The sequence below is a fragment of the Doryrhamphus excisus genome, linkage group LG11 (assembly GCF_037039965.1).
Source record: "Doryrhamphus excisus strain RoL-2023G ecotype Guam linkage group LG11, RoL_Dexc_Guam_v1.1, whole genome shotgun sequence".
NCBI classification, from domain to species: Eukaryota; Metazoa; Chordata; class Actinopteri; order Syngnathiformes; family Syngnathidae; genus Doryrhamphus; species Doryrhamphus excisus.
The window spans coordinates 15,675,717-15,700,432 of NC_136367.1; the positions used below are offsets into that span (position 1 = coordinate 15,675,717).

General features: G+C 40.7%; 1 long non-coding RNA gene across 2 annotated transcripts in view; it reads left to right on the forward strand.

Annotated features, from left to right (window-relative positions):
* The first annotated feature begins 713 nt into the window (after positions 1-713).
* LOC131097220 (uncharacterized) overlaps positions 714-24,716 on the forward strand; it is a 98,105-nt gene continuing 74,102 nt past the window's right edge. For both annotated transcript variants that reach the window (XR_013629480.1, XR_013629481.1), the window contains exons 1-2: positions 714-830; positions 1,673-1,770. This is a non-coding gene — a long non-coding RNA (uncharacterized LOC131097220). The remainder of the gene's footprint in view (positions 831-1,672; positions 1,771-24,716) is intronic.

The following is a 24,716-nucleotide window of genomic DNA, read 5'->3' on the forward strand; positions in this document are numbered from 1 at the left end:
TCTCACCCAAAGACAGCTGGGATAGGCTCCAGCACCCCCTGCGACCCTCGTGAGGATAAGCAGTAAAGAAAATGAATGAATGAGTGAGAAAAAGTCATTGTCATTGAGTACGATTCGATTCTGAAATTGAAATATTTTTAAAATAAAATAAAAACAACAGAAAAAATTGTAAAAAAAAAAAAGAGAGAGAAGAGCAAAGTTCATACTATTAATACACTTTTTCACAAAGCTATGATGCATTTCTTGAAATGCAGTAAATCTAACTTAACTTTACAAATATCAACGTTGCTTATCTTGTCTTACCATCAAACCATTACTTTTGGTTTGTGTGTCACAATTCCATTTGCTGAGTATGTTGTCTTTGAAGCGGTGAGGTTATGATGAATTTGGGATTATTTTGGAAAGCCTTCAAATGTCACTTCTTGTACCACAAAGACACAATGCCTCGTATGACCTGTAGACAGCTCTTGGAAACAAAAAGGATTCACACAAGATGTGCTCAGAGAGAGACTTTTATTGACTTCATTTGCCTCCATTGCCGCTCTTCAATGCTGGTTACCATCCAATTAATACGGTCTGAAAACTCTTAATTAACATTTTATGTATGCGATCAATAATAATTGTGTATTATGATAGATGATGTTTATTATTTTACAGTTCTGTAGTAATAGGACTTCAAAATGATTATTTTATGTTTCTTCCTTCTTTGGCGTAGGAAAAGAAAGAACGACAAAGAAGTAAGAAGTACCACTTCCACACACAATAGGAGGAGAACTTTTTTTTTCCACAATATTGTGCTGGACTGTGAGGACAAATGGCTTCAAGTTAAGGTAATGTCATATGAAATAAATGTCTTATAAATGGAACACTACTGACTTTCAATATTTTATGACTGGACTGCCGTATTTTTTTGAAATTTTGTGCTTCAAATTTATGCTGCTGTGTTTCAAATATATATATTAATTAGTCATTGATGTTTTGTTGTAAAAAAAATATGCATAAATAAGCTAATTGTATGAAATTTTGGTCAAAATTAAGCAGTTTCATGGCTAAATGAACTAAAATGTAAATATAAGGCATTCAGAAGATGCATTCACAATGCTAACATGTCCTTTTTATGTATTATTTTCTCTTATTTGGTTTATTATATGTGATAACACAAGTGGAAAGGTTACTATAGGGTATTATTTCATGTCTTTTGGGGTCTTTTAATAAAAAAATAACGTTTTATATCCTCTTACTATGATTTAGGTACAAGGAATCGTACTTTCATTCATCAGTTCTCAAATTGATTAACCGCAATATTGATGACAATACATGCAGATGCGGTTTTAAATGTTGTTTTTTTTTTTTTCTCTGTGCAAATTCAGAAAAAAAGTCCTCCCGTTAGTCCCTTTTCTTTCAAGCATTTCACCTCTCCTTCTTGGGACTGAGTGTGAGACGACTCACAAGGCAAAACGCCGGGCGCTCCCAGCTCTCAGGTAATGAGAAATGATGTTGGCGTCAATGGTAGGATCGTCCAAATCATCCCTGAGCTGAGTTACATAATTCAAATATGATTCTTTTTCTCTTGCTCCTCTTTAATCCGTTATCATTGCCTTGTCCTCTGGCACGCTTTCCCTCGCTCCCGCTCGCTTGAAACAGATCAGATTTCTATTCCTCTCTGTTCCAGTGACATCTCCTCTCCTCTGAGAGACGACTTCTGGGAATGGAATGGGGAGCAAGTCACCCATCACAGCAAAGCATTCTGGGAGACTCAAATGACTGAAGGTATAAAATTGGATCTTTCTCCATATATTCTATACATTTTTATCATTACTGGCGTCTATGGTACATGTTGACCTGTGTCAGATATTTTCCTGTAATTGCTTTCTTCTGCATGCGTGTGTATGCAAAGTGGTAACATCTAAAATCCATGTGATATCAGACGGCGACAAGAGTGATTTACAGCGTACTACATGATAACCCACAATGCATTGCGCTCCTACCCGAGCCGAAATTAACAGATACAGATAAATACGTCACTTTATTGAGATTTTTTTTTTTTAATCAGGCAAGAAAGTGGCTGTTTAGATCCTGACTGTGCCATTTATTGGTAATGGTAATGGTTTTATTTCATTTGAACATGCATCAGATTACAATTGAATGCATCACATAATCAGTTCACAGTTCCACATGTCCAAAAGGAGTAGGAAGAAGCAAAGCTTATTAAATCCTACCCTTCCATCTGGTACTTTTACAATCAGTAACTGTTACATTTGTTCACTTCCTGCTTTCCATAATACAGTTTAGTTTGTTTTTTTTTTTTTTTAATAATGTACCTCGTACCAAAGTACAAGGTGGTATGACCATCCAATGACATAATGTGTACCATAGTAAGTGTCAATATAGTGATATATATAGCACATCATGACTGGTTCAAGACTCTTCCTCCTTGTATTTAGCAAACATCAACTGCTTGTATTGTTTCTTGAATTGGCTCATCGTTTTGCATTGTTTGATTTCCTTACTCAATCCATTCCATAGTTTGATTCCACATACTGAAATGCTATGGCTTTTTAACGTAGTCCTAGCATATAAGTGTTTCAAATGTAGTTCTTCCCTGAGATCATATTTCTCCTCTCTTGTAGAGAAGTATTGGATGACATTTTTAGGTAATTGGTTATTTTTAGCCTTATGCATTATTTTAGATGTTTGAAGATGAACTATATCAGCAAATTTAAGTATTTGTGATTTGAGAAATAAGGAGTTAGTATGTTCTCTGTAGGCGGCATATGTCCAAATATTAACCGTTTACAATTTGGTTGGCAAAGTGAGCATCTAAAATCCGTTGCGATATCAGACGGCGACAAGAGTGATTCTAACAGCAAGCCTCAACACACACAAAAACAAAATCAACATTTTCATAGGCTCCTGTGAACAATGCATTGATGCAACATATTGAAGTCAACTACCCTCAAACTCCATTTGTGGTCAGCTACGGGGAACGGAAATGGAAAAACCAGATTGGTTTTTGCAACCTGAATGGGGAAACTTTCTGGGCCAGTGCTGATTCTGTATTGGCCAGATTGAGGTGAGATAGAGTGAAGAATATGAGCGGGGAGATGAAGTTGACCCCAACCTTTTCATTTCTGTCTCCCCTCCCACACTCCCAGCCCCTCAACTCCGTGCTCAGCCTTGCAGCCACTTCCTGGGCAAGGAAGTGGAGCAAAATATAACTTCACGTGTGGAGAAGGAGTCGCTTCATTTCTATCTCTCTTTTTTTTTTTTTTTTTCCACCCACTTGTCTTCCGTGTGATTCATTGCTCTCTTGAACTCACTGTCTAAAGCACAGTGTTTGCACTTCCTGTCTCTGTACGCGCAAACCAACACTTGCTTTCTCACATGAACATGAACTCCTGAACATTTTTCACTTTCATTTCTGCTGCCTCTTCTCTTACTCTTCCCTACACTCCATCTTCTTTTCTTCAGCAGAGGTTCAAATCTTGGCTGTATTGGAACGTCTCCTTTCATCACCCAACTATTTGTTAGGACGATGGAGGAGTGTACATACCCGAGAGAGAGAGAGAGAGAGTGTGTTGATGCGTAAAGGACCCTCTCAGCCCAAAGCCAAGCCCTGTCCATCCAACAGAGAGCCCAGACGGTGTGATTCAGCCCTCCTGAAGCTGGGCCAAGTCTTACTCACATGCACGCAAACACACATCGTCACTGACATACTCTCTCTCGGTCACCAAAGAAAATTCCAACTGAAGGGGTGGCGGAGGGATGAGGAGTGGACGTGGAAGTAGGGGGGTGGATACTCAAGCCTCAAGGCAAGGTCACCTTCGCTTGGCTCCAAGCATGCAGACAAGATATGAAGAGTGGAGCGCTTACAGGTTAACTCTGACTTCTAACAAACTTCCCTTGAAGCGCATTCAACTCCCTTCAGGGCAAACATAAATTGATGTACATGTGTATGAGGCAAGCGTCATGTTTTTTTAGAATTGCATGCATGATTTAGTGGGGGATCTCTCTGAAATCATAGTAAGGGGCATAAGCAATGAATTTAAAAAGCATTTTTGAAAATTTGTTTTTTTTATATGGAACAAAAACTTTGTAGCTTGGTGTAAATACTGGTGGGATGCAGGATATGAACCTTTTAGTCATTCATTTATTCATTTTCTAACACTTATAGTCACAAGGGTCGCAGAGGGTGCTGGAGCCTATCCCAGCTGTCTTCAAGTGAGAGGCGGGGTACACCCTGGACTGGTCGCCAGCCAATCACAGGGCACATATAGACAAACAACCATTCACACTCACATTCATACCTATGGACAATTTGGAGTCGCCAATTAACCTAGCATGTTTTTGGAATGTGGGAGGAAACCGAAGTCCGCCCCACGGGGAGAACATGCAAACTCCACACAAGCCGAGGGAGGAATTGAACTCCTTGCTGTGAGGCCTGCCCGCTAACCACTCGTCAACCATGCAGCACCAGTCATTTCAAAGATGGGATTAATCTGATTAAATGTTTTACTTATTTGACAGTGGTATTGTACAAAAAAACTAAATTATTCACTCAGAGTTCAATTCCGAGAGTGGACTTGAACTCGGGTCTCCTAGCTGTGAGGTCTGCACGTTAACCACATGACCGCCATGCAGCCCCTGAACCTTTTAGTAATTATTATAAAAGAAAAACAAAAGGGGGCCACACGGCGGATGGGTGGTTAGCACGCAGGCCTCACAGCGAGGAGACCCGAGTTCAATTCCACCCTTGGCCATCTCTTTGTGGAGTTTGCATGTTCTCCACGTGGAGGGGACTCTGATTTCCTACCACATTCCCAAAACATACCTGCCTCCAAATTGTCCATAGGTATGAATGTGAGTGTGAATGGTTGTTTGTCTATATGTGCCCTGTGATTGGCTGGCCACCAGTCCTGGGTGGACCCTGCCTCTCGCTCGAATACAGCTGGGATAGGCTCCAGCATACCCTGCAACCCTCGTGAGGATAAGCGGTAGAAATTGAATGAATGAAAAATGAAAGACTCAATTCAATATTTGAAATTGAAAACACTTCACTAAAATCTGCTGAATTAGCTTTAATCAGTATGAATAGTAGAGATAGTAATATACTAACCTTCTGTTAGCTGGTTCAAAAGGCAATCTTTTCATCAAGTACCCATCATCCCACTGAATGAATATTATTATTTCATGATTTTCATCAAATGTAGCACAGTATGTATACTGTAGGCCTGTATTTCTAATTATAACTTCCCAGGCTGGGCTATACTGGGCCTGGAGGATATTAATTAAAGACGGTCAGGCTAAACAATCTCAATGTGATTAACATAAATGTATTCATTGACTGAGTCAGTTGAAAGTAGCAGCGGTGGTGTGTAGTGTTTTCAGGTGGTGCTGATCAGTGGGAGGATTTAAATTCATGCTTGAGCACCCATTCATCTCTGCAGGCTGACTACACATATGGTAAAAGTAAAGTGGGGTTTTTTTTTGTTGTTGTTTTTTTTAAAGGAAAATCTCTCATGCACATCGACAACTTTTTTTTTCCCAGTTGAAAACAGGATTTCTATCAACCATTCCCTCATGCACATCCCCCCTTTTCGTTGAACATATGTGCAGACATTCCCTACTAAGCAATACTAAAAAACTAAAAAGAAAAGCTATACAATTAATTCACTACTTACTGTATGTATGTACTGTAACAGTTACAGTACATACAGTTGGTCAGACAATAATAATGTCACGAAGTATGTGAATTGAGGGTTTTCAACAATGCTTTATAGCTGACTCCCCATTACGTACTCGGTTAGTTACGGTTACAAAGACACTAAATTGTGTGATTAAATAATAAAATTAAAATTAATAAAATTAAAAAAATATATATAATTATTATTATTCCATGCATGGGAATAACTAATATTTGGGGAAAAGTACTGTATCAAAAGTCATGCATGAGCAGATGAAATCAAAGTACAGCACTGCAAGAGTCGGAAAAAACGAGGGTGGCAATGGAATAAAAGCATTGGAGGGGGGGCGGCAGTGGGGGCTGCTGGGGGTAGTGTGACAAGCGACATAACGTCCTCTGAGATGCATTTGGACAGAGTGAGCATCTGTCAAAACAAGGCAGACTCAACGGCCGCCTCACTAATGGCTGTAGACGTGAACGACTGAGGGGGAGGAGTGACGAGGTGGTGGCACTTGCACATTCAAAGAGACCCGCAAGATTGCTGCGGCATGCATGCACAAACACACATACATACACACGCGTACACATGCACACACTAGCGACAACTGTAACTCTCTATGCTTGCCACAAACGCCACCAATCATCCATTCTTCCATCCCTTTTCTATACCGCTTATCCTCATTAGAGTAGCTGGGGCCTATCATCACCAATCATATTCTATAAAGACAATCTTTAATACCACACTAATTTTCAAGATAGGCTAATACTAAATATAAAGAGGGCTGCACGGTGGTTGAGTGGTCAGCGCGCAGACCTCACAGCTCGGAGACCTGGGTTCAATTCCACCCTTGGCCATCTCTGTGTGGAGTTTGCATGTTCTCCCCGTGCATTTGTGGGTTTTCTCCGGGTACTCCGGTTTCCTCCCACATTCCAAAAACATGCTAGGTTAATTAGCCATCCAAATTGTCCATGAATGTGAGTGTGAATGGTTGTTTGTCTTTATGTGCCCTGTGATTGGCTGGCAACCAGTCCAGAGTGTACCCCGCCTCTTGCCCAAAGAAGGGTGGGATAGGCTCCAGCATGCATCCAGAAAATGGATGGATGGATGTTTACTCGCCTTTACAGCAATGCTGTAAATAGGCTCCAGCTACAACCCCCCCCCCCCCCGCACCCCCCCAACCCCCCCCTCTACCATCTTGAGGATAAGCGGTGGGAACTAACCCTACTAAAGTTGTCTTCTTCAGCATCACAACTGAACAGCCTCATAATTCCTTTGTCACACACCTTGTCAGCCTCCCTCTCCTTCCTTGTCACTTTTGTCTCAAGGCAAATTATCCATTTAGCTTGAGCTCTCCTCTTCATCACGCATTAGTCCAGCCTTTCGCAACCCACTAGTGATAGTGGATGGTTGGCGCTCTTGAGCAGTCCAAAGAGAAGCTGTAAGATGTGTCAGATTAAAACAGGGTCAATTCCATAAGACACACAAGTAAGCTAAATGTGGTACCATGCCAAAGAATAAATGTAGGGTGGATGAGTGGACAGCATGTTGGCCCTGCAATCGTGCGATCTGGCTTCAAATCTCTGTTGGAATTTGCATCTCCTTCTTGTGGGTACTCTGGTCTAGCCCCCCCACCCACCCCCAGCAAGGAACTCTTAGCAAAGGATATTTAGCATACCACGTTGTCTCATTTTAAAATTGTGTAATATTCTTTAAAAATAAACTAAGTATGGTTGTTTTTGTAATGTGTGTGTGTGTGTGTGTGTGTGTGTGTAGGCTGCACTCCAGATGCGCCAGTGTGTGTCTCATGTCTTACCTTGTCAGATACTTTCGACATCGTTCACTGTGATGAATCGGACATTGTGTCAATCAGTCATCATTGTTTTTCCCTATTCTTCTCTTTTTTTCCAAGGCCATTTGGACAGAGTTGCCTTTCTCCTTTTCTTTCTTTTTTCCCCCTCCGGGCAACAAACACAAGTAATCATCTTTGAGTTTAAATTGCAGTGCTGGAAATATGACCCCTGGTGGCTTTTTCTTTTGTTCATCATCACTGCCACTTCACTGCCTTAATATTGATACCATGTCAAATTACCTCAATGTTTCTATTGGATAATAGTAATATTATGTAAATGATAAATAACAGGAATGATTATAATAATGCAATAAAAATATCTTATATAAATAATAATAAGCTTCACACCGTGGAACAAAAGAGAGAACAATTCATTCATTCATTTTCTACTGCTTATCCTCACGAGGGTCGCGGGGGTGCTGGAGCCTATCCCAGCTGTCTTTGGGCGAGAGGCGGGGTAAACCCTGGATTGGTTGCCAGCCAATCACAGGGCACATATAGACAAACAACCATTCACACTCACATTTATACCTATGGACAATTTGGAGTGGCTAATTAATCTAGCATGTTTTTGGAATGTGGGAGGAAGAAAACCCACGCATGCACAGGTAGAACATGCAAACTCCACACAGAGATGGCCGAGGGCACTAACCACTCGACCGCAGTGCAGCCCAGAACAATTCATAACTATTTTAATTTTCAATTATGTATAAAAATGACTTTTATGCATAAAACAAAAAACTAATGCTCCCCCCTCCAACGCAAAACCATTGTGAAAAACATGTTTAAAAACTTGAATGTAAAGGCCATGTAAAAAACGGTGTCAAAAAGTTCTCTATCCACACGAACAAACTGTCATGCATATGCCAAAGTCAGGGGGCGCTGTAGCCATGGTGTGTTAAGGCTATTTTAACCAAATGCCAAGCGCCAATGGCATCACTTCCATAGACGTAAGCTTATGTTACATTTTAAATTATACATTTTTACACAAAAAGTCATTTATATTCCACATTGATTGTTACCATTGGATGCTTCAGTTGCATCACTCTCTGTTGTTCACTTTTACTACACAGGAAGCTAAATAGCTAGTCAATTTGTACATGCTAGAATAGCTAGAACAGGACAAGACGCCATCAGAAGGGCTAGCATAGTTGCTGCACTCTAGCATAATGAAGCTTTTACAAACATTAAGTATTGTCAAATTGCTGTAAAACCTCATAAGACACACACACTTTTTTTTCCTCATATGCACACAAACACACACACACACACACACACACAGAAACAGCATTGTATGGTTTGTTTTTGTTGGGATTTTGACAAACAACAACAGTGACCTTTAAGAGAGGCGAGCCAGCAAGGCTGTGATCACAGGGAATGGAAACGGAGCCAGAGTGAAATGTCAACCGTCCCAGTGGTCTTAGCACTGACGCAAAACTGGGAGAAGAAAAAAAAAACACACACACAGAGAGAGAGAGAGAGAGAGAGAGAGAGAGAGGAAAAAGAAAGCGGGAGTGTGTATGTGTGGGTGAATGTGTGTGGTCATTTTGCAAACATTGTGTACAGGCATTTGCGCCAATCACAATCGGGGGCCATTGTCAGCTATGAGATTGTAGGTTTATTTTTTTCCAACTGATGCTTCCAGCTTGTTTGTGTGAATAGACAGATCTGTAAAGCTTACGACTAGGAATATCGAGTAAGTGAGGTTCTGAGTGATCAGATCCACGTTTCAGAACGTCATGAACAGCAATATGTAATTTAATCAGGAAATAATTGGTACAAAAAGTTGTAACTGGGATGGATTAGTCACTCCAGTCAAAACTGCATGGATTCCGTCCCAAAACATCGCATACTCAATTAATAACATATTCAAATCTATAAATCCATATGGGGGCGCACTTGCGGGGTATATAGTCCTCATTATAAATCCCACCCGCAGTGAATTGTGTGCACAAAAGCTCCACCCCAGTGTCACCCCCATTAGCCCTCCCACAACTATCTATAAATGGTCAATGCTAAATAGCTCATGAATATGGTGATGCTTTTAATGTGCATGTGTTGGACTCTCACTGAGGGAAAGATGGAGACAGCGACTTGTGAAATACATGGGATGCTTATGGTTGTCAGTTATGTGAAATATACCATAAATAAGGGATACATTTTGGCCAACTGACTCAATTGTTTTTCCCCGACCAGCATGGTGGTTTATGTCTTATTGTTTGCCTTTTTTTCAATTTGATAGAAAATATTAATATTATGCTCATTTTTCAGCCCTTTGTATTAAGTTGTGGACTCCAATAAAGCAGCTACACACAATAATCAGCACAGAAAGCTTTATAGTGCTTCCAGAATCTGCACCTATTCAGCTGTATTTTTTGGGATTTCGTGCAATGTTGTATTCTCATGTTAAACAATGCCAAAGTTTCAGATAATAAGGTTTGAGCATTTGGAAGTGAACTCTGAAAGAAGTTTGGCATGGCTCTGAATGCTCGGTTTCAGAGAGTTTATTCTAAGACTGGCTCTTTGTGACATCACAGTGATCTGAATGAGTGACTGCACAGTGACGCCAGCAACAACAACCTGAATGTAACTAGTGTTGTTTACTAGGGCACGTTGCAAGAGTGGTTAACATACAGGCCACACGGCTGGGAGACAGGGGTTCGATTCCCATGCATGAGTGGGTTTTCTCCGGTTACTCCGGTTTCCTCCGGCATGTTATTGCCGACTCCAAATTGTCCATAGGTATGAATGTGAGTGTGAATGGTTGTCTATATGTGCCCTGAGATTGGCTGGCGACCGCCTCTCGCCTAAAGACAGCTGGGATAGGCTCCAGCATGCATCCAGAAAATGGATGGATGGATGTTTACTAGCCTTTACAGCAATGCCTATTCCTACTTATATAATATTACGTATACTGATATCCACATTGGTGTCAATGTCTATGCAATACATCGTGCCTGATTCTATATGTGTTTTTCATCAAGAATGGTTTTAAAAGACAGAAAGGCAGACTTTTAAATCTTTCACTTCAAGCTTCACTGACTTCAGAAAAAGAGGGGGAAAAAATCAATATGATGGACTCCGGTGTTTTGCTGTGGGGAGAGGCCAGTTTCTGGATTTTTCATGTGATGCTCATCAAACTGAGACAAGGAATTGCAACAAGCGATATTTTATTTGCCGGTCTTTCATGCACATTTTCAAAAGGGTTGGCATGATATCACACGGCACACCGAGAAACACAAAGCTCTCACATTTAATCAAAGAAAATGAGATTACAGACGTTGCTTCATATGGCTCCCTTAGACCAGTAACTTTGTAGGATTCTGCCTCTAAACTATTATATATCAAATTGTATCACGTGGTATCATAAAGTATTACACGGCATGATATCATGTTCATGTGAGTGTCAATAACTTCTGTTAATGTACTGTACAAACCTTGAATGTTGATTCCACACTTATTGTCCATTGTCCATATTAAACATATTGTCCATCTGTAAAAACCGTGTACTACTACAGTATCAATAGCCACGTTTACATGAGGAGTTTTTCTCCTTCCGAATTGAATATTTCCGAATTACCTTTCCAAAAACAATGGAATACATGGAAAGGAATATTCCAATCTCTTGTCTACCTGCGCCGCTATAATCAACCAGAATAGTCAATGGGACATGCGCAGTAAAACGTAAACATCAACATCACGTGATACCGACTTCCTGGAGTTTTTCTTTCACTTGTTGGAATAACTCCGTATTGCCAGTTTTTCATTCGTCCAGTCTTGAAATTAGTTTGGATCAAAAACAAACAGACTCCGCAGCAGTCCAGTGCCGATTGCTCGCCTCCATTTTTAAAACGGAAGAACGTCTCAAGCTGCATGTTACGTCATATCTGAGCATGCGCTGTAAATACGCACCCGGGATAAATTTAAACAGGAAAAGATCTAATTAAATCTTGCTAATATTTTATAATTAAACTCGGGACATGTTTTATATAGATATATACTTTCTTTTTTAATAAAACTGGACTTGTGAATAAAGTATAGAAGGGTTTAGATTCTGTTCCACACTAAAAGTTGCTTGCCAACCGCCAATAAACAACAGAAGAAGAAAAACATGAGAAGAACGCACCCTGACAACTTTCCGTCAATCGGATTGGGGAAAGGAATATTCCACCCCCGTGAATCCGATTATACCTTCATTCGGATTGGCACTTTTCTTTGGGAATGAGGTGTATACAAAGGTTACACTCTTTCCGTTTGAGCAAATAAACCAAATGCAATTGGAATATTTGGGTCCATGTATACGTGGCTAATGGTAAGATATTCAATTTTCAACATTCATCTCCATTTGGCATTATCAGGTAAGGGGGGGAGAGTAAGAATTGTATTTTTTTATGTTGCAAAGGACATGGACAAGCTTCTGTATGTCAATGATATTGACTAGATGGGAGTTCAAGTCAGTGCAAATGCAGTGATAAAGGAGAATTACAGTCAATGTAAAGCCTTGAGGAAAGTACTGGCACGTTGCTAATGTAATCTTTGCTGTTACTGGCACAGCTCAAAATGATTGCTTTATGTGGGAATGTAAATGTAAGTACAGTGGAAGCTCGGGTGGGATTATTCATTTCAGGTACTTAAACCAAAACGTAGGCTAACTCAATAGATTTTTCCTTTAAGAAATAATGCAAATCCAATTAATTTTGATCCGGGCACCCAAAAATGTTAACGCAAAATATATATATTTTTTTTATCGTGGGGGGTAGGTTCAGAACTCAAATCAAAACTCAAGGAAGTCGGTATCACGTGATGTTGGTGTTTACGCTTTACTGCGCATGCCCCATTGACTATTGTGGTTGATTATAGCGGCGCATGTAGACACGCGATTGGAATATTCCTTTCCATGTATTGTTTTCGGAAAGGTCATTTGGAAAGAGAAAAACTCCTCATGTAAATGTGGCATATGTTTATAAGAAGAACATTCATTCATTTTCTACCGCTTTTTCCTCACAAGGGTCGCAGGCTTCGGGCGTGAGGCAATCACAGGGCACATATAGACAAACAACCATTCACACTCACATTCATACCTATGGACAATTTGGAGTCGCCAATTAATCTAGCATGTTTTTGGAATGTGGGAGGAAACCGGAGTACCCGGAGAAAACCCACGCATGCACGGGGAGAACATGCAAACTCCACACAGAGATGGCCGAGGGTGGAATTGAACCCTGGTGTCCTAGCTGTGAGGTCTGCGCACTAACCACTAGACCACCGTGCCGCCCATAAGAAGAACATATGCATTCCAAATAATAGACAGCCTGTTTGATTTGTTGATGTTTCTGAGAAACGTCGAGTCATGGATGTTTTACTGTAAGTATTTTGTAGCTTGGAGAAAAAGAAGAACACACACACTTTTTGGAGAGACTTTCACAAGTCAAAATTCAAGCATGGAAAAGTGAGTTGGCTGAAAACCGAAAAGGCAGCCATGGAAAGTGTGTGACTGTTTGAGTGTGTGCATTTGCTGCAGTATGTTTTGTTAGTGTGGGTCTGCATGAGTGTGTGAGCTCCTAGGCTGTATTGATATTTGGAATGTGATTGACAGGGAAGAAGTCTATTAGGTGAGATTGTTAACAGAGTTGAGCCTGTTATCTGCTCCAGGCAGCCGTGAAAGGGGACGGCTGATTCACAAGGAAGCTATTGAGAATTTCAAAGGTGTTGTATGAGTGATTTGGGCTCGGGCCCACGTCACACTGAGCCAGCGAGCCGAGCTTGTTCTCAAATCCAAGCTGATCAATGTGCTGCGTCGCATTCTTCTTTCTTCACTCGGGCTCTTTTTTTTTTTTTCTTTTTTTTTGTGACTATGTTTCTCTAGTCACACATTTATTCAACCCCTTTTAAGCCGCTCTTTGTTTCTACTTCGCAAAGTGTGCATTTTTTTGTCAGTCTGCTACACAATTTGTGTCTCTGCCTTTGTTCTGCAGTTTTCAATAGGCCAGAAACTTTGCTTACATCGAGCACAACTTAATCCTCGCAATTAGCACTTTTATACAGGCAAGCCCAAAAGCAAATAAATTTAGCTGATTTGCTTACACTGTACTTTCCCCTTCTTGTTTTATCTGCATGAATATTTTATACCCCCTTTGTTTATGTTGCTTGTGAGCATTAGCCGAATAGCCCCCTCCAATCCCATTAATTCCTTTGAATGCCAAATACTGTTCACAGAGTGAAAGCTATCCTTGTGGTTAAAAAAATGGATCCGTTGTAAGAAATTTGACTGCAGGGGTTGCAAACTCTGTGACCAAGTACAGATATGGAGCTAATCAGGTAGGAATGTATGTGTGTTTATGTGTGTGTGTCCGTGTAGTTTTGTGTGAGCCCACAGTGAACTCTTTTTGACCTTGGTTTTGATTCACCAAACATTGCCACGGGGAGGAATTCTTGTGCATGTATTTGTGTGAATGCATGTGTGGCACCGTGCAAGGTTATGCACTGGCTAAGGCAAACAAAATATGACATCTAGTCCTATATTCTGTCTCACACACACACACACACACACACACACAAGTAGCACATACATTAATGCGTGAAACAACATCTAGAGTATTTTAGTGCATATTCCCCGAGGCTGTCTGCTGAGCTCATTGGCTTTGAGAGATGTGATTAACCATTTGCGAGGGAGGTGAAGGGAGAGACAGGGAGAAAGCTGCAGTTAAGCGCTTCAACAGAAGAATTCTCCTTACATTGCTGAGCCAGGAGGGTTTTTAACAGTGTCATAACAAATAGTAGCCCACCTCAAAGAAAATCCAATTTCAGAGATGATGATTGGTTTGCATAGAAAAAGGCTGATAGCAAAATTTTACATGGCAGACTAGATAATGTTGGGATCCTGTAAAGAAACAGACAGAATACTTTGACATGCACACATTAAAACGGGGAAAGTGTGCACAGTTGTCATCTATCAAAATGTTTTTTTTCTCTCTTCACCCCCTTTAAACTAAGTGTATTCTCCAAAAACAACAATATAGATCAAGTAACACAACATATTTATGTCATTGGGAATTCTATCATTGGGTCATGACTCTTAGCCCATCCAAATACAACCATTCAAGTATTTATTATTATTATGACTCTTGAACTCATAATTATTGAAGGCATCAGTCATTAATCATTATTCTATTGTATCACTTGCTAGTCAAGGCCATATTCACGGAAAAACAGAAGGTCTTGAGGGTTTTTCTGTTGTTACTCGTTAATAGCGATATCATTAGTTGTTTTTTTTTCCCAAACACTGCACGTGAGAAGCAAACAAAACTGGTATTAAGGTATTGGTATTGGTAAGGTACTGGTATTAAAGGTATACAAAACTGTGATGAGACCAACCATGTTGTTTAGTCTAGAGACAGTGCCACTGAGGAAAAGACAGGAACCAGAACTGGAGATAGCAAAGATGAGGATGCTGAGGTTCTCATTAGGAGTGACCAGGATGGATAGGATCAGGATCAGGTACATCAGATTGACATTACATGTTATTATAGGCCTTGGAGATTTAGTCAGAGAGGCCAGATTGAGATGGTTGGGACATGTCCAGAGGAGAGATAGTGAATATATTGGTAGAAGGATGCTGTCAGCTGCCAGGTAGGATGCTGAGGTTCTCATTGGGAGTGACCAGGATGGATAGGATAAGGAACGGGTACATCAGAGGGACATTACATGTTAGAGGCCTTGGAGATAAAGTCAGTTATCAGCCAGACTGAGATGGTTGGAGATATATTGGTACAAGGATGCTGCGGTTCTCATTGGGAGTGACCAGGATGGATAGGATCAAGAATGGGTACATCAGCGGGACATTACATGTTAGATACTTTGGAGATAAAGTCAGTTATCGACATAGAGGAGGACCAAAGAGGAGGTTTATGTATGAAGTGAAGGAGGACATGAGGGTAGTTGGTGTAAGAGAGACAGATGCAGATGACAGGGTTGGATGGAAGAGATTGATTTGCTGTGGCGAACCCTGAAGGGAAAAGTCCAAAGTGAAAGATGAAAGAAAAAGTGCAACTTAATACCAGTCTGTCAAGTAGTCTGTAAGTTAGTTACTCAATATTTGGATAATTGGATTACAATAATAATTTGATTTGATAAATATCCCTCAGCTACTGTACACATGGACCAGGTCTCAATGCCTTCAAGGTTCGAACTTCGCTCCCCTTAAAAAAATATATTGCTGTGTTGTGGTTAACTTTAATGTTATATTGATGAGATATTAACCCACATTAAGTTACCTTAACGCTGCATGACCATGGCCGTCTCTTGTGTCCCTGCAGTGATGCTGTACCCACTCTTGTGCAAGAACACGTTCAAAAGAATGCATTCATTGAACACGTTCATCCATAGTTCAGTATTTCACTGATTCCCTGTTGAAACAAAAGTAGCAGGAAATTACCTCTGTGTGAGAGGTGGTTGTCGGGGGAAAAAACAAAGAAAGGTTCAGGGCGCCTGCGGGGGGGGGGGGGGGGGTTGCAGCCTCCTACCAGCCCAGAGAGAGCAGGTGAGCAGTTCATCCAATCCAATATGGAGTCCAAGCTGCATGGATCCAAAGCTCTAGGTCTCCTTTCAGTAGTACCATCAAACTTAAGGAACAAACCTGTGTGTGCACAATCAGTATTCATTAAATATTAATTGCATGTGAATATGACTATATATTTAAATCTATGATAGAATATTATGCTATGCTATTCATTCAATACATTCAAGAATACAGATGCTATACAAGAGTTTACTTCATTGATCTCTGCAGGTTCATAGAATATGTCATATACATCACAGACTATTGTTGGGATTAAAAGCAGATCCATACATTTGACACAGATTTCTTATCAGCCCTTTATTGCAGCTCCTAGATTCCCTTAAGATTACAATGATTGGTGGACACTTCTACCATGTAAATGGTTAATGGAGTGCACTTATATAGTGCCTGGGAGCAGTGCACAGCATTATACAAAGCAATTAACAATGCTTTAAAGCCTCCCCATGTAAACACACACTTTATACAATGATGCCGCATGCTCTGTGAGGACCTGATTTGTTCAAAACCGTAAAGCAAAATTGAACCACCAACCCTAAAATTAACTGACGTCTCTTCAAGTGAAACCTGGCACGCTAGATTGATTATAGGGGATAAAAAAATGTGGATAAAAGCATGGAGCATATACTGTATTTGTTCCAAAACAGGCACAGACATCAAAATGTTGGCAAATAATTCATCAGCTTGCCTTTTCCTTAAGTGGTTTGCAGTCAACATATAATTTATTGTATACGATATGTTTGATATTGAAAGTAGAATATTCACAAATGGGTTCCAAGTGCCAACACATATTTTATTACAGTGTTCTACTTGAGTGATCTGCTCAAGAAAAGTTATTAGGTATTGTTATACCAAGTATTTACATACAGTACATAGCTCAGTATATACAGTATGTTACTCTTTTACATTCATACCTATGGACAATTTGGAGTCTCCAATTAACCTAGCATGTTTTTGGAATGTGGGAGGAAACCGGAGTACCCGGAGAAAACCCACGCATGCACGGGGAGAACATGCAACTGTAGAACCTGCAGATGTATTTACTACACTAAAACGGTCTGAAAGTTTTATGAATGTTAAGGAATGTTTCCTCCCACATTCCAAAAACATGCTAGGTTAATTGGCCACTCCAAATTGTCCATAGGTATGAATGTGAGTGTGAATGGTTGTTTGTCTATATGTGCCCTGTGATTGGCTGTATTACCTGATCAGAAAAATAAGGGCACTCAAGACACAAAATAAGACTCGTGTTCATGCGTTGAAATAAATGTTTTCCTGGCGTGTGGACAGGAAGTGATGTTGGTGCTTCAGAATTGAGTTTTAACTGGATTACGGCAACAACAGTAACCCGTGTTGGTATTACTATAATGATTATTATTATGGTTAGCACGCAGGCCTCACAGCTAGGAGACCCGAGTTCAATTCCACCCTCGGCCATCTCTGGCTGGCGACCAGTCCAGGGTGTACCCCGCCTCTCGCCCAAAGACAGCTGGGATAGGTTCCAGCACCCCCTGCGACCCTCGTGAGGAAAAGCGGTAGAAAATGAATGAATGAATGAATATTATTTTTCATCTTTTAATTCCTCTTAATGAGCAACTTGCATTTACCAGCCTTCACCGCACTGAAGATCAGTCCTGCCAAATGTAACTGACTTGGGGTGATCTGACTCTCAGCAGCCTTAACGTTCGGTCCCCCCTTTAGCTGTATCACTGGGCCACAGGGGCTGCTGGTAGATAATCCTGGCCTGACTGAGTGGAGCAGGCATCGCAACCAAAGAAGAGGAGTGGATTACCCCGACTGGTAAAGATAGCAAGAAGCTGTTGGAAGGACAGGGGGGGGGGGTCCTATAGTGGGCCAGGAGCAAGTGAAAACGGCTGCAGGGAGAAGTGCAGTATTGAAGCAATAAGCATAAATTGGATGATTGCATATGACCTGGTTTCATAGAGATAAAAAAAGGCTTAGATATATTGAATTAAATCATTGACTAAATTCATGTGTTGCCCTAAGCACTTATTGACCTCGCTATCTTTGGCATAACTACACTGCAAAGTATTGCAAGTATAATGCATTAATGATTTTATTTTGCCCAACAAAGTCATGAAATCACCTACTAAACAATGTTTCGCCCTGAAGAAAATGTCGGGCTTTAGGATGATAAGCCTTGCAGTGGATGTACTCAATTTAGAGGCTTAAGAAAATGTGTGTTTGTCATAATCCTCTTATATACAACCACTGAGCAATGAGTCCACCATTATGCTGCCCCTGCTTGTTTACACCGACTTTATCAACAGTGGCACACTGCGTCGTAGCGTTACAGTGGTTCACTCTAACACCTCTGAGTTAGACTTATGACTAGCTCTCACAGAAATAATAATAATAATAATAATAGTGCATTGTATTCATAGGAGCCTTAAAGAGACATCAAGGATACTAAAACATTATAATAAACAATAACAGAATAACAGTGAGTAAAATATGTTAATTTATTAAAAATATTTATTTAAAAAATGTTGTTTTAAAGTGGGGTTCCCCCCCAAAAAAAAATAAATAAAAGCTCCTGATTTAATTTTTTTTCTTTTTTAAAAGAAGTGGGGTTTAAAAAAAAAAAAAAACTTGAAAAAATATATTTTTTTACTTTTTTTCTTCTTTACAAAAAAACACATTATTAAATTTTATTATTATTGTTATTTTTTTTTTAAGAAAAAAACCAGTATGTTTTTATTAGCTTGCAGGTCCTCCCATCCCTTGTTGCTCCCCTTGGAGGAAACTTGTGGCGGCCTATCCACCAACACCGGTGTTTTGTCTTGAATGTCTGGCACGTCTCTAGGATTTGTTTAGTTCTTTGTGTCTCCATAATTTGTCTTTCTCTTTCCACCATTGCTACAAACAAATCTTTTTCCTCCTGTTCAGCCTCTTTGTGTACTTTCTGTATGTTCAGATGTTTACGTTGAGGTGTTGGGAGTAGACGGTGCAGCTATTGGATGTTCCTGTCGTGGTGTACTATTTAAGACAGGTTTCATGCTAGTCCCTTGTGAAGAAGTTTGAGGAGAAGGGGGAGCAGGAGTAACAGGGCTCTTTCCTTCTTCTGGTTTACAAGACAAATTTATTTTTTTTGCCTTTTCTAGCGTTTCCTGTCTAATCCTGGGATAAATTATTGCTGCCCACTTGGTAGCAACCCCAAAAGGTTCCTCCCACTATGCCTTACAGTTAGTTCTAAACCCACTTAGAACCCGTTCCAGTGGTTCCATGTAGTGTTCCTGTCGTATTTGTAATGTGGTGTAACCCGTTTTTGGCATTTACCTCAATTTTCCATATTAGTATCCATATTGCTCCTGTTGTTGCATTTTTCCATATATGACTATACATGTTTCTCCTTTTTGAACATTAATGTAAATTTGGCAAACTGAACACATTCTGTACTACTCAGGAAGGCATAGGAAGATTGACAATGATCTACAGGCCTTTAGCCAATCAGGACTCGGAATACTGGAAATGTATTGGTAGTGTACTTAGAGTGCACCTATATTGTGTGTTCTGGTGTACCTGTCATTCATCATCCATTCATATTTATTCCGCTTAACTTGTGCAGAGTGAAGGTGAGCCTATTCTTTTATTCCATAATCAAATCAGAGACCTGTCAAGGATATTCTCCAAATGTTGTTTTCAGCTGCTGATCTAAGCTCTGCAAATATTAAATAGCTGCTATGATTACGGTATAAATAGTTTTGGGTTTTTTTTTCTGAAGTTGCCTCATGTTTACTCGACTTCTATTAAACAGCGAGTTTAAGTCAAACTTTTCTTTGAATTATTTAAATGCTAAATAGTGGTTTGGCAGGCTTTTCTAGCTCGCAAAGTCAGCAAATGTTCAAAACAACATTGTTTGAAAAAGTTACTTTAATCAAAGATATCGTATGATGTGCTCTCCTGTAGGATTCCTGCTGGGACTTTTCCACATCAAAAAGAGTACAGTTTGTGAAGGTCTTTAATCCTGCACCTACTGTGTCACATCACATCTGGGCTACGGGATACAGACCAAACAATGGTGACTTTTCGCTACATTTATCTGGGATATATGGGAAGCCGGATGTCTTTAAGGCTAAAATCCTCCATATGCTCTTAGCCACCTTCCTTTATTAAGTAATACTAAGATCAATCACAGTAAAGTGAAAGCAGAGGGAGGGACTTGGAATGAAACACAAGCAGTAGCTCATCTGATGATGCTCACCCGGGGGCAACGAGGGTATAGCTGAGGTAAAATTCCCATACTATGAGGAGTCACGATCAATAATGCATCAGTGTGGATGTGAGGGACGCCGCTCAAAGGCATTTGCTTATCTCAGATGCCAGTTACCGCTTTCATCCTGGGGACGTGCTGTGTCTGTCTGCGTCTGTGTGTGTGTGAGTGTGTGTGTGTGTAGTGTGGTCCGCACACGGAAAATTCAGTATTTACACATTTCTCATCGTGTTATTTATTTCACACCTTGATGTTTTCATCAATCTGGTGGCGCTATGAAAATGAGCATTTATAAAACAGGAATCAACACAAGGACTTTGAAGTCACTTCAGCATCGTGGGTGGGGAATCACATATGCAGAGCATTCTCTCAACTTTAAGTGTTTATAGAGGTCAAATAAGAAAATACAAAAGTTACTTTGGAGAAGGACATTCTATATTTTATGCAAAACTATGAATAATGTTGGCGTTAAGCCTAGATTCTATTTTATATAGTATATACAGTGGTACATTAGACAAAAATCTCCATGGACTATGATGTTTGCAGATGACATTGTGATTTATAGTGAGAGTAGGGAACAGGTGGAGGAGATGCTACAAGAAGATTAGAATATATGTGTGTGAATGAGAGGGACCAAAGTGGAAGAGTGAGGTTCCAGGGAGAAGAGATACAAAAGTGGAGAATTTTAAGTACTTGGGGGCAACAGTTCAGAACAATGGAGATTATGAAAAGGAGGTTTAAAAAAAGGTGGAAAAAAATGTCAGGTGTGATGTGATAGAAGAGTTTCAGCTAAAATGAAAGGAAAGGTATACAAAACTGTGGTGAGACCAGCCATGTTGTTTGGTCTACAGACAGTGCCACTGAGGAAAACACAAGAAGCAGAACCAGAGATAGCAGAGATGAGGATGCTGAGGTTCTCATTGGGAGTGACCAGGATGGATAGGATCAGGAAGGAGTACATCAGAGTGACATTACATGTTAGAGACCTTGGAGATAAAGTCAGTTATCGTCCAGACTGAGATGGTTGGGACATGTCCAGAGGAGAGATAGTGAATATATTGGTAGAAGGATGCTGCGTTAAGAGCTGCCAGGTCGAATGCTGAGGTTCTCATTGGGAGTGACCAAGATGGATAGGATCAGGATCAGGATGAGGTACATCAGAGGGACATTACATGTTAGAGGCCTTGGAGATAAAGTCAGTTATCGTCCAGACTGTGATGGTTGGGACATGTCCAGAGGAGAGATAAGGATGCTGCATTTAGAGCTGCCAGGTAGAATGCTGAAGTTCTCATTGGGAGTGACCAAGATGGATAGGATCAGGATGAGGTACATCAGAGGGACATTACATGTTAGAGACCTTGGAGATAAAGTCAGGGAGGCCAGACTGAGATGGTTGGGACATGTCCAGAGGAGAGATAAGGATGCTGCATTTAGAGCTGCCAGATAGAATGCTGAGGTTCTCATTGGGAGTGACCAGGATGGATAGGATCAGGAAGGAGTACATCAGAGGGACATTACATGTTAGAGACCTTGGAGATAAAGTCAGTTATCGGCCAGACTGAGATGGTTTGGACATGTCCAGAGGAGAGATAGTGAATATATTGGTAGAAGGATGCTGCGTTTAGAGCTGCCAGATAGAATGCTGAGGTTCTCATTGGGAGTGACCAGGATGGATAGGATCAGGAAGGAGTACATCAGAGGGGCATTGCGTGTTAGAGACCTTAGAGGTCAAGTCAGAGAGGCCAGACTGAGATGGTTGGGACATGTCCAGAGGAGAGATAGTGAATATATTGGTAGAAGGATGCTGCGTTTAGAGCTGCCAGGTCGAATACTGAGGTTCTCAAACCAAGATCTCGGTTTAAACATAGTCCCACACAATGCAACACAGCACATCACACCCACGACTCAGATGACCATGAAGAGGTGAAACATGATAAACCCCCTCATGGAAATCCCACTTACGTTCATGAAGCAATTTCGTTATAATTGCCGCTATTGTTTTAAGCTGTTATTGCTATGTTCATCCAGCATGCCAACTATACCACATTGTTTGTCACCAAGGCAATATGGCTCTCACGGTGCCAAATGGGTACTGTACTGTACAATTGCATATTTATACCGTGACATTTTGTGTAACTAAAAGTGATGGTGCTATGAATTAGCCTTGAATGGCTGAGAATTTGAATAATAGTCATGATTATTATGAAAGTTTAATAGGTTATATGCACAACCGTAGGTTCCAAAGTGCCGGTTAAAGAGGATAGTCCTGTGCCGGTGCAGGATTAGCCTATAGGCTGCAGTCATTCATTTTTTGGGGCTGGATCTGATTTCCACTTCATATATTCAACTGGCTGCCTTCCTATTCAACTCATTTTCCCCAAGACACTTTCCCATCCAATTTTCTCTCCCATCGACTGCTTTTTTTCCCCCCTCCCCAACCCGAGCCGTCAGCGTTCAGTTTAGATTCAGGGATGGAAAGCTTCATAAACAATTTTCTCTACTTGCCGTTGAGCCACTTTTACCCAGGCACTGTGTGAACGCCATGCCAATTTCCTGAATCCATACTTCACAGCCACCAATTCAACCCCCCGCCTACCCGTCTTTCTTCCTTCCTCACTCCCTGTGTCCATCGAAACAATGTCCACGTCAAGACAATTATATCCACTTTCTGCCACACACACTAACTCGCTGTGTTTACCACCGAAGGGCTAGTGGCAGCAAAGCAATTTCCTCCTGATGTGACTGCTCTATCCCTCTCTCTCTTTCTCTCTCTCTCTCTCTCTCTCTTTCCATCACAGTCTCTCTTGGCTCTTCTAGCCCTGCAGACATCTGATCTCATAAGCGATATATCTGCTGTTATAGCCACTGGCACCTCCTCGCATCCGGCCACCAACTCTGCCAGCGCTGGTTATTTTTGCTGGGAGGTGGTGGAAACATGACAGCCGCAGCCCGCACAAACCCGAGAGCCGCCAGCTTTGCACTCTGGGCCCCGGTGCGTGTTGAGATTATTGCCAAGCCGCAGGCTCTACCTGCTCCACTCTTTCCCCGCACTCCATCTCTTCTTTCAACATGTGGCCATCGTTGGTTCCACAAGTCACATACATTTGCCTCGTCGTCCCTCCACTCCAGGCTTGGTTGCTAAAAAAAAAAAAAAAAAAAAAAAAGAGCAGCCTCAGTCACAACTTTATGACACCGTCCATCATGGCCGTGTGCTGTGTATTCTCTCCGGGCAGAAGTTGCTGTGTTGCTACAGTGTGCACTTAGAATAGGTGAAATAGGACATGATTTAGCCTGGTAAAGATGGAAGAATATTAAAAAGTAAAGAGGTTAGAAGCTATGCTCCCCCATATTGTGGACTGTCATCTTTGGAGACCCAGACGGTAGAGCGATACACAAGCACACATAGACATCCTATGTAAATTCATGTCTTTGAGGAGAAAATATGTATATACATATTTGTATGTGAGTACATGATCGTACTGTAGGTCATAGAGGTTACAGCTAATAGGGTAGAGGAGGTGTGTCTCCAATGAACATGGAGGTCACCATAAAAAAGGGCAAATAGACTGAATCTCTTCTCTGCATAAGACTTTGAATATGCTTAATGAGGGCATCGGCTCAGTGTGGTATAATAACATGTTCATAAACATGAAGAAACCTGTAAATTGACAACAAACTATTAAGTGGCCCCTCTGTGGCAGTTGGTTAAATAAGTCATTTTCTTCATACGAAATCTTAAAAATAGAATATATCAAAAAATCTAATAAAATCATAAAATGAGTCACAGAACAAGTCATAAAATATATTATTTTTCAAGTATTATAATGCTAATTATTCATTTTTTTTCATAATGTTATTGTTGTCATGATCTGCACTTGTGGACTCCTGCCTTGTTCTCCTGGTCTGCACATCTGTTGCCCATCAGTCATTAAGCCTTTATACAGCACTCCAATTCCATTGTTACTCTGTCAGATCGTTCGCCTTATCATGCCTCGTCATACCTGTACCCTGAACGCCTCATTTTTGAATTTTTGTTGAGCAACTTGGTAGATCCTTATTTGCTACTTTGTACTACTTTGTATGTACTTTTCGCTTCCCAGTGAACTTCTGTCACTGACGTCTTTTGTTGTACTTTGTTTTTCCTCCTCTGTGAGTGCTACTTTTTTATACATTTGTCTCTGCTCTGGGGTCCTCAACGCCTGGCACAAGTGCCACCCAGCATAACAATTATTAACAATTATAGACAAGTGTACAATTCGCTTGGATGAATGGTTAAGCCATTACTGTTCTGAACGTGGCTGCACAGTAATCTAGTGGTTAGCGCGCAGACCTCACAGCTAGGACACCAGAGTTCAATTCCACCCTCGGCCATCT